Source organism: Periplaneta americana, chromosome 6 (genome assembly GCF_040183065.1).
Source record: "Periplaneta americana isolate PAMFEO1 chromosome 6, P.americana_PAMFEO1_priV1, whole genome shotgun sequence".
Lineage (NCBI taxonomy): Eukaryota > Metazoa > Arthropoda > Insecta > Blattodea > Blattidae > Periplaneta > Periplaneta americana.
Window position 1 is genome coordinate 116727675 of NC_091122.1, and position 9968 is coordinate 116737642.

Below are 9968 nucleotides of genomic sequence, written 5' to 3' on the forward strand. Positions count from 1 at the left end.
ATAATACGATAAATATTACACATTTCATTTTCCTGCAAAGTGTATCTGACTCAACAAAATAGTAATATTTCTTAACTTGTGACTAGTTGAGAGGAGACGAGAGGGAACAGAACGAAAAGGAAAGGAAATATGTTGAAAATACATTGGTAGCAATTATTATGAATATCAACAACTATTGTAGAAAAAATCCATTTTACCTTTTTTCCTCATCAACAATTAAAAACCTCATGAAGACATGTCAAATGTAAAATAGTTTCTTGTTCTTCAGAACTTCTGAGGGGCAGATTTATTTTTATTTATCAAGCTTAAAGTTTGAAAGGTTTGCATTACATTTATATTACTATGATGAAAAGAAAAGTGTAAGTAATTTATAATAACTGTTGGCATTTAATTAATATTATGCTTACGAGAAATAATTTTCTTTATATTTATTACCGGTACGTTTCGGAAGACGACAAATTTTTCACTAATTTGTCTATAATTGACATAAGATGTTCAAAATGATCTCCGGCAGCTTCAATACAATGTTCACATTGGCGAAGATGCTGAAATACGCGATCCAATTCCTGTCTTGAGATCACAGCCCAAATATTTTCTTGAAGTTCCTCTAATTTATGAGGATTGTTCACATACACTTTAAGTTTTAACATACCCCGTCTGCAGGCCTATCCACCTGACCATCCGCCGCACAACACTGCTGGATTTTTCCGCTATAGAGATCAGCCTATCGCCCACTTACCTGCCATGACCAGGGTTGTGTCGTAAGTTGAAAGCTCTATATGTGCTAACTGTTATTTTCCAATTCCAAGCCCATGGTTCTCTAGAACCAATAATTTTACTCAACATTTCAATTGTTAAATATTTTATATTATGATAGATCTAAATAAAATTAGTTAAAATTCTTCAGATGCAGTCTAGCCTACTTATATTGACTCCGGGCTAGATATTTATTCTATAAAGCCAACAAACATACAACATACATTAGCCCACATATAACACTGAGTCCTGGTAAACATTCCCAGTGTTTCTTTTGGCCAACCAGCGGCAGATCCCCTCCTCCTCTCTCTCAATACTGCTGCTGCTTGCACCGGCGAACTCACAGATTAAGACTTATTATATATGATACCAATACTATAAGTTATATTAATAACTTTTGGTACTCAATCTTCACACAGTAGCTGCTTGAAGTGTTGCTCATCTTGTGTGGCATTTAATTCACATTATTCATAGAACCTGTTTCATTGAATCTATTCATTAAATTTAGTATTGTTTTTCTTCACGGAACTAGGTGGCCAGGAAATTCAGGTCTAAAGTTTTCCCTTGTTTTGCTATACAGTCTCTTTTTCCGTGTTTTAGAATAAAGTTTTGTCGCATAGATACTTAATAAGTCCCAGAAAGGAGGCAGTGCGCATGATCAGAGAATGAGCGACCTGGTTCACAAGAGAACGAGATAATAAAATTAGTTTTGTTTCGTTGTATGTCTGCATTCTTTCTGGGACTTATAAAGTATCTGTGCGACAAAACTTTTTCTAATAGGCTGCTATACGTTTGCAAAATGTGTACACATTCACGCATTGAATATGTAGGCCTAACCATTGCAAAACATAACAATATAATAAACTGCATTTAGTTACCCTACTTAATGAGAAAATAAATTGTAGTTTTCCAAATTAAAATTCATCCAGTTTGTATAGTGACACTTCAATGATATGTTTCTTTATACAGCGTGACACAGAAGTCAGTTGATAAATGGGAAACATTACTCTAATTGAAAATACAATATTCTATACAGTATGTTCACTACTGCAAATGTTCAAAATGTGCTCATTTACTTGAAGACAGTGTCTCACTTGATCCTGACATTCTTCTGTCACTCTTGAAAGTGTTACAGGTGGGATGTCTGGATAAGATGGGTGATCCTTTGTTTCAAGTCACCTATAGATGTAGGCTCTGTCTGAAAAACGTACTATTTCACAAATCCCATACAAAGAAATCAAGGAGTGTGAGGTCTGATGACCATGGAGGCCACGACTGAGGTGCACCCCGTCCAACCCAGTGCACACCGAACATCTCATTTAATTTCTGGCCAATTGTTAGAGCATAATGTGCCGTGGCCCCATCTTGTTGAAACCTCACTTCTTATCTCTTTGTTCAATGGCAAGTCGTACAGGAACTCCATTACAGTTCTGTCCAGCAATTCCCGATATGTGTGTTGGTTTACATTTCAAAGAATTATGGACCCACAACCATATCACCTAGTATTTCATACCACACCATAACTTTTAGAGCACCAAGGTTGTTAGCTTCACGCATTCATCTTGGGTTTTCTTTGGACCAGTATCGTGTATTTTGAATATGAGTGTGCCCATCCAGAAAGAATAAACATTCATCACTGAACAAAACATGCTGAAGAAAGGGTCGATCAGTATGCAAACGCTGTGTGAACCAGTTACAATATGTTCGCCTCTTGAATGGATCCTCTTCTTGCATTGTGTATAAAAATGTTGTAATTTGTAGGGGTTAGGGGTGAAAACGTGCAGATTTCAATATTCTGCGAATAGATACTCTACTCATACCACTTTTTCTAGTCACATAGCGCATTGACTTTTTAGGACTGGCAGACATCTTCGCAATCACGTCTATTGAATTCCGTCCATTAGTAGCAAATTTGAGACGAAAGATGGAGAATTCTAGTGGTACAAAAGGGGAATATGTACTGCCAACCTAAAGTACAAATGAAAAAGGTGACTCAAATTACGGACATCTTGGGGGGAACGAGTCATTATGTTACTCTGTACAATAATTATTTCAGTTTTACAATTAGTAATGTTTTCCATTTGTCAAGTGACTTCTGTGTCACACAGTATCTGATTTATATCTACTGAGTATTTATATTGGTAATTTATTATACAATTTTTCCCCAATTAATAGTGGATCCTTTTCCAGGATCTTTTCACACACGCACACACCCTCTCACCATGACTATATGAACTATGAATGTATAGTTTTAAAGCAGCATATGGATAGCTTGAACTACAATTGGAGAAGTAACATTTATTTGCAAACTACAGTTTTTTCACATTGTGCAATTAAAAATTCATTTTATCATTAATATTTTTTACTTCATTTTCATACAGAATTCACTCAATGTAGTTCATGTTCGCAGATTTTGGGACATCTTGTATAATGAGTAAGAATATATGAATACTAGAGAAAAGAGAACCTGCAGTCAGACTCCAAGCACATACAGTTTAACATATAGAATAAAATTCCTCCAGTATTGAGAAAATCAATCACATTTACATGGAAATGAGTTTAGAGTACAACTTTTCTGGCCTTCCAACAACGCAGAATCATTTACAATATCATTAAAGTCCAGTTGGTTTGCAAATTTCTCTCTCAACGCTTAACATTGTCACATTAGAAGGCCTTTCTTGTGCTTGTAAGATGGGTAATTTATTTACTTTCGTTTCTATATATATATATATATATATATATATATGCAATTAGTTTTCTCATAGATGAACTACTATTAAGTTGCATAAATTAAATAACTCAATAGTTCATCAGCGATTATGTAAGTGTCAAAAGAGTGTATTCAAGAATGAAGAATTAGTTCTCTTCACGTTAATAACACCAACTGTTTTGGACCCCTTTAAACCCTACACCCCTGGTGGCTGCTGAGTTCACCAGCCCCTAGCTACAGCGCTGCTGATGATAGCAGGAAAGAAAATATAAAGAAAGAAATATTGAAATTAAAGTACGAAAGAAAGAAAGGTGGAGTAGTCTGGTCTCCTAATGATTTTGACAAATATATTTTTCCTGATTAAATTATTAGTTTTTATAATATAATGTGTAGGCCTACCTAAATAAAATAATAAATGTGATATTGGTATTACCAGGGAATAGACAGTAATTACTCCCTTTACGCTGACAATACTCTCATTAACATAGGTACTTTACTACCACTACCAAAACTAAATTGGAGGCAGTTCGACTCATGTTCCGTGCATAGATGTGAATTTTATTTGGGATGCTTACATGGTTGGGTTTTCTCCAGAGTTTCCCCAACTATAAGGCGAATATTAGGTAATTTCATAGTGACTCACTAGCCAAATATCATTACTATCACCAATTCCACCAACACTAAATAATCTTGCAGTTGATACAATTAAATAACTGGTTAGAAAAAGATACTTCACACAGTAGGTAACTAATAAACCCACAGTTTTTCAGAATATTGTCAAAGGAATTACCCACAACTACCTCCATTTAAATCCCTTTCTCTTCCTAAATAACTATAATAATTACAATATAAATAATCACTACAGTTGTAGGAGATCGCGGAGTTGTTTACATCTGCTCAGCACCTCTGATGCTGGTAAGAACATCGCAGTTATAAAAGGAAATCCCTTTTGGTCTTGAAGTACAGTAATAGTAAACAATGAAAATTAGTTCAATAATTCTGAATTTAAAACCACGCTTCTAAAAAAAAATATTTTTGGAACATATGTACGGTTGCTGTATGATCCAGTTTTCTGGGATCACATCAATTTCGACGTGCCATTGTGGCAAGAAAGCTTCTTGCTTTCGTTTTAGAGTAAATAAATTTTTATTTAAAACATGACTAATAATCTAGCTCTGAAATAATTTCATAATAATGTTTTGTTTAATGTTGCAGTTATACTTTTTGCTCCATCACTCTCCTATATTGGAGAGCAAAAAAGTTAATGACTTTGTTGTCAAGAGCTCGGTATTGGTTAACAATATTCTTGCATATTTCATTTCAGTGTTGTGACATGAGCAAATGTTAAATAGTCTCCAACTTTCTGTGAGCAGGTATGTGACACCAAACAAAACTGTAGTTTAGTTTTAGAAACACATGAGTATTTGGTATACAATCAGTACTCAAATATAATTTTATATGCTTTGAAGTGTCCATGGAATCTTATTGGTATATATTCGCAGGAGTAAGGAAGCTGACTGACATTGGTGAACAGAGCTGCAATAGAAGAAAATAATCGAAATAGACTAACAACAATTCAAAATCCCTCCATCGGGAAGATATCAGCTGTTTACAAATTGTGAAGTGGTTTTTCCTTTCATTAAAAACTTAAGCCAGCGCATTCTTTCAAACACTGTACAAGAAGATTTGGTTTACATAATTACACTATTTAATATAAATCACGAATTATGAGTTAAAATTTGATCATTTTCTATGTGCATAGTACTTTACCTAATTTTTATTTTTAATGATGTAATTATATACTGTATGTAGCAAGTTTAAACATAGAGAATATATTGGTTTAAATATATTTTGATCATGAGTGTTGGCAACAGATGAAACAGCAGATGATTTCCTAATTTGAACTGTGAAAAGAGCCAGCTTCGTGTGAACAATAACAAGCATAGTAGCAAACATGGGAGCCATCGGCGTACCCATCAGAGAACCAAGCTTGCTGACCAGCAAGGAAACAAGCAATGAAACAAGCATCGTGGGAACTGGGCTTTATATTATCACTGATGAACTATTAAGTTATGTAGATTAAATAAATAACGACTTCACTGTTTTAATATTTAAATTATGGTGTTATTTTACCTGACTGACTAGTCAGAATTCAGAAGATGATAGAAATAACATCGAAACTAGTGAATCCGGTAAAATAACACCATAATTTAAATATTAATAGAGTGAAGTCATTATTTATTTAATCTAAATAACTTAGTAGTTCATCAGTGACAATAATTTAAATCTGATATCATTATCAATGTGCAAGGCCGACGATTCATGTTTTTTCACTCAGTCACAAAGATGTTTCAAATCTTTTAAGCATGAGAGTGTCCAGCCTTTATCTCCACTGAATACAAAACACACGAAACAAAATAGACTCTTTCTCTTCACTTACACTTAACCAGCTTTTCTTATCAAAACAGGCAGCTGGTAACGATCTTTTCTGATCCTTCTTACTTTGTTAATTAATAAAACTGTGCCTTTAACTAACAGAGTATCTATTTTATTCATTTCACGACCTATAACCCACTATCAAAACACTCCAGTACACATTATAGAGTAACACTAACAGAGTATCTATTTTATTCATTTCACGACCTATAACCCACTATCAAAACACTCCAGTACACATTATAGAGTAACACGGATTCACTGTTTATAAGTTACTGTACAGAACAACCACTTTCATCCCTTCGAGAGAAAACAGAAAACTGGTAAGAGTGAATTCTGAAACAATTCTCAACCCCCTCTCGGACTCAAGCAACCACCTGATGCCACCACCCTCGCCCACACCATAAAAATGCCATTACTTCCTCAAGTCATTGTTACTTGAGTTGTTACTTTTCGGGCTGTTTGAACTTGAGTCTGATTGATACAGTGCAGTATCATCTTTCATAACATGGTGACCATTCTGCACTTGACACCTCCACTATATTTTAACATGGGGCATCAACTTACCCAGCAACTTTCCTCCTGTAAAGTGGCTGTAGGAGGATTTGGGAGATCCAGCCCATGTGGATAATACTAACTTGTCCTACTTCAATCTGTCGCAAAACAATTTTATTTTAAGACTTTGAAATACATTACAATAATATAGAAATAAGTTATTTTACATAATGTTATGAAATTTCAAAGCCACCCTAGTGGCAAACTGCACTTCGCAATCACACTAACTGGCTCTATATTTCGTAGTTTCGACCCTGCCATCAACTTCAGATGAACATTTTTCTGTTACTGCTCTTGACAAAAGTAAATCTAGTTTAGGAATTTGCTTCATTCGAGCATTTTATTTTTCAGTTCGAACTTTTCTTCTGCTTAACTGCGGCTAGCAGACACTCATTTGGCTCATTAAGAACACAGGTTACACAGGACACTAACACACAAACTAAATTCCACCTGTATAAAAATGTATTCTAAAGCCCAACTGAGAGATAAAGTAAAGCAAAGTGCTTTACTGTATATTAAAAACAACAAAAGGGAAATGGAATGCCGGTATTTCCGTCATAAAACTATCAACGAGCTTCCTTGTTTCTCACGTCAACAGTATGGAAGTATGAAAGGTAGGACTAAAGGATCACATGTGTTTATTACCACAACAATACTTCTAATTTCCTTACATAAAGAGAGAAAACACTAATCCGTACTGGTAGTAATGATAGTTTTTTGTTGTTCCAACCGGCAAACTGTAATAAATAAAGACACGAAGTTATTAAATACAAACAAAATTAATGATACATTAACAATGAATAAAAGAAGTAAGATTTTTGCGGCTCCTAATTTACATGCCCGTAACCCCAGGCCTAAACCTGGCTCTGTATATAACAATACATTTCTGATTCTTTCCAGAGTTATAAGTGAAACTTTTGCTTCAATTGCCCAAATAAAGATGGAATTGTTACTTTCCAGAGATCAGAGTAAAGCTACGAAAAATCTCATCGAATTTTACAACAGGTTTTCAAATTCGATTATAGCATACAAAAATCATATTTCACTCTCAGTAATATTATCAAGGACCTAAATGCACTAAATTAAAAAATCTCTAGAATTTAACAAATTTGAAAAGATTGTACATTCTTTGAAATTCGACAGGTAGCTCAGCTGGTAGAAAAAATGGCTACGGACTGGAAAGTCCTGGGTTCAATCCCAGATGATGACGAGATTTTCCTTGTTGCTGAAACTTCCAGAATGGCCCCGAGGTTCACTCAACCTCCTGTTAAATTGAGTACCAGGTCTTTCTCGGGAGTAAAAGATGGTCGGAGCATAGTATCGATCATACCACATCATTCTAATACCAAGGACAAGAGAAGCATGGAACTCTACATCCTCAAGTGTCTACATGGCGTAACTTGCATAGGAGATACCTTCACCTTTACATTGAAATTCATAGGATTTTGTCCAGATTTAAACTTAGATTTCATTAGGAATCTTAGAAAGTTTAAGTAACTTTTGACGATGGTGAAAATGATACGAATAACTTTCTTCAGAAAAGCTAATAAAATTTAAGCCCTGTACACATAAATTTTGGTATCCTTTCTACCTGTGCATTACAGGCTCACATGTTCCAAGTAGATCATAAAAAAGCTCAGGTTCAAGTTAGCTTGAATTTTAAGTAGAGCTGTTAATTTTTTTAAATATTACAACAGATTCAACTTTATTACCTAATGCCAAACAAGAAACCAAATATGAATGTTCATCATACATGAAGAATATCATTTAAAAAATAAATGTAAATACCAGTTTAAGAGGAATGTATACACAAGTTCATATGAAGTCAGCAGTTCTATTTAATAAATACTTTGTTAAATAGAACCAACTTTTACATTTTCCTAAATCCAGACCCTAGATATCAATACTATGCTTTTCAAATTATAATAAGAAATATACTGATGGTTAATAATATAACAGCTGTAATGGTACAAGAATATGATACCAGTACATACGAGGGTATGCTGAAAAGTAATGCCTATTTTTTTTTGTCGCTATGATATACAGTACTTAAAAATATTAGTGATAATACATTGTATTCAGTGAACTTTCTACTTTCAACGACACAAGTTTCGTATCTCTAACAGTAGAGAGCTCTGAGATGTAGCGTGAAAAATGGTGGCATGTACCAGTACTATGTCAGTGTATCTGAAGCAGCATACTGTGATCGAGTTTTTAACAGCAGAAAATGTGCCCTTGATAGACATTCATAGGAGATTGAAGGCTGTTTATCCTGATCAGTGTATCGACATCAGTACTATGTGATGGTCGTAATGTTCATTAAGAATTCACCGCCTTGCTGTTCGTAGTGTAGAAGCAATTGTTGACAAATGTCCAATCTATTCTGTTTCATGTGAGGAAGGAGCATTCGAGGCACCCATCGTGCGCAAATTTTCAAGAATCCCAGTTCTGCAATTATCGCCTGCACACGCTCCCTTGATATGCCACACTGGATTTACAGGTGATCCTGCATTATGCGAGGAGTTCATTGACATGATTCCAATGAGCAACATCAGTTGCAGTACGTGGTCTTCCACTGCGTCCTTTGTCACACAAGTTGAGAGTTACACCAGGTTCATTACGAGCACAAGCAGTCCAATGTCGCATAGTACTGATGTCAACACATTGACCACAATAAGTACCTTCAATCTCAGATGAATGTCTATCGGGGGCACATTTTCTGCTGTGAAAAACTCGATCACAGCACCCTACTTCAGACGCATCGACATAGTGCTGATACAAGCCACCATGTTTCAGACTATAGAGCTCTCTGCTGGCAGAAATATGAAACTTGCGTCACTGAAAGCAGAAAGTTCACTGAATACAATGTACTGTCACTAATATTTTAAACTATATTCACAGCGACCAAAAAAATACGAGGCATTACTTTTTCAGCACACCCTCGTATATCTCAATACCTTTAACTTAGTGTTTCTTTGTATTTCTCTTGAGTTTAATGTTGAGACTGTTCTTTACAAACATTCTGAAAACCTAGCAATTCTATTCAAAGCATGATAAAGAGCAAGTGCCAATCAATGATGCCAAATTAACTCTTCGGCCCAAAATTTCACAAAATTGTCATTATGATAGCTGTGTTTTGGAATCAAAAGGATCCTTCTCTTGTTGATTTAAACCTAGAGGAACAACCATTAATGTTGTACCCTACTGTAAAACACTAAACAAGTTGAGATGGACTATTCAGAACAAGCAGAAAGCAATACTGCAGCCCATGCCAGATATTATTGCACAAGTTAAAGTGGCAAGTTTTGACCCTCTCTCCCCCAGTCCTGTCTTTGCATCCAGCAATTTTCACCTGGTTTTGTTGTTTGAGAGTACATTTAGCACGAAAACGGTTTCATAACGACATCAGAAATATTATAATGTGGTTGAAAAGCACAGGTGGCCGATTTTTATAAACAGGCACAGAGAAATTTGTTTCACAACTCAACAAATGTCTTGAAAAGGGTGAAAA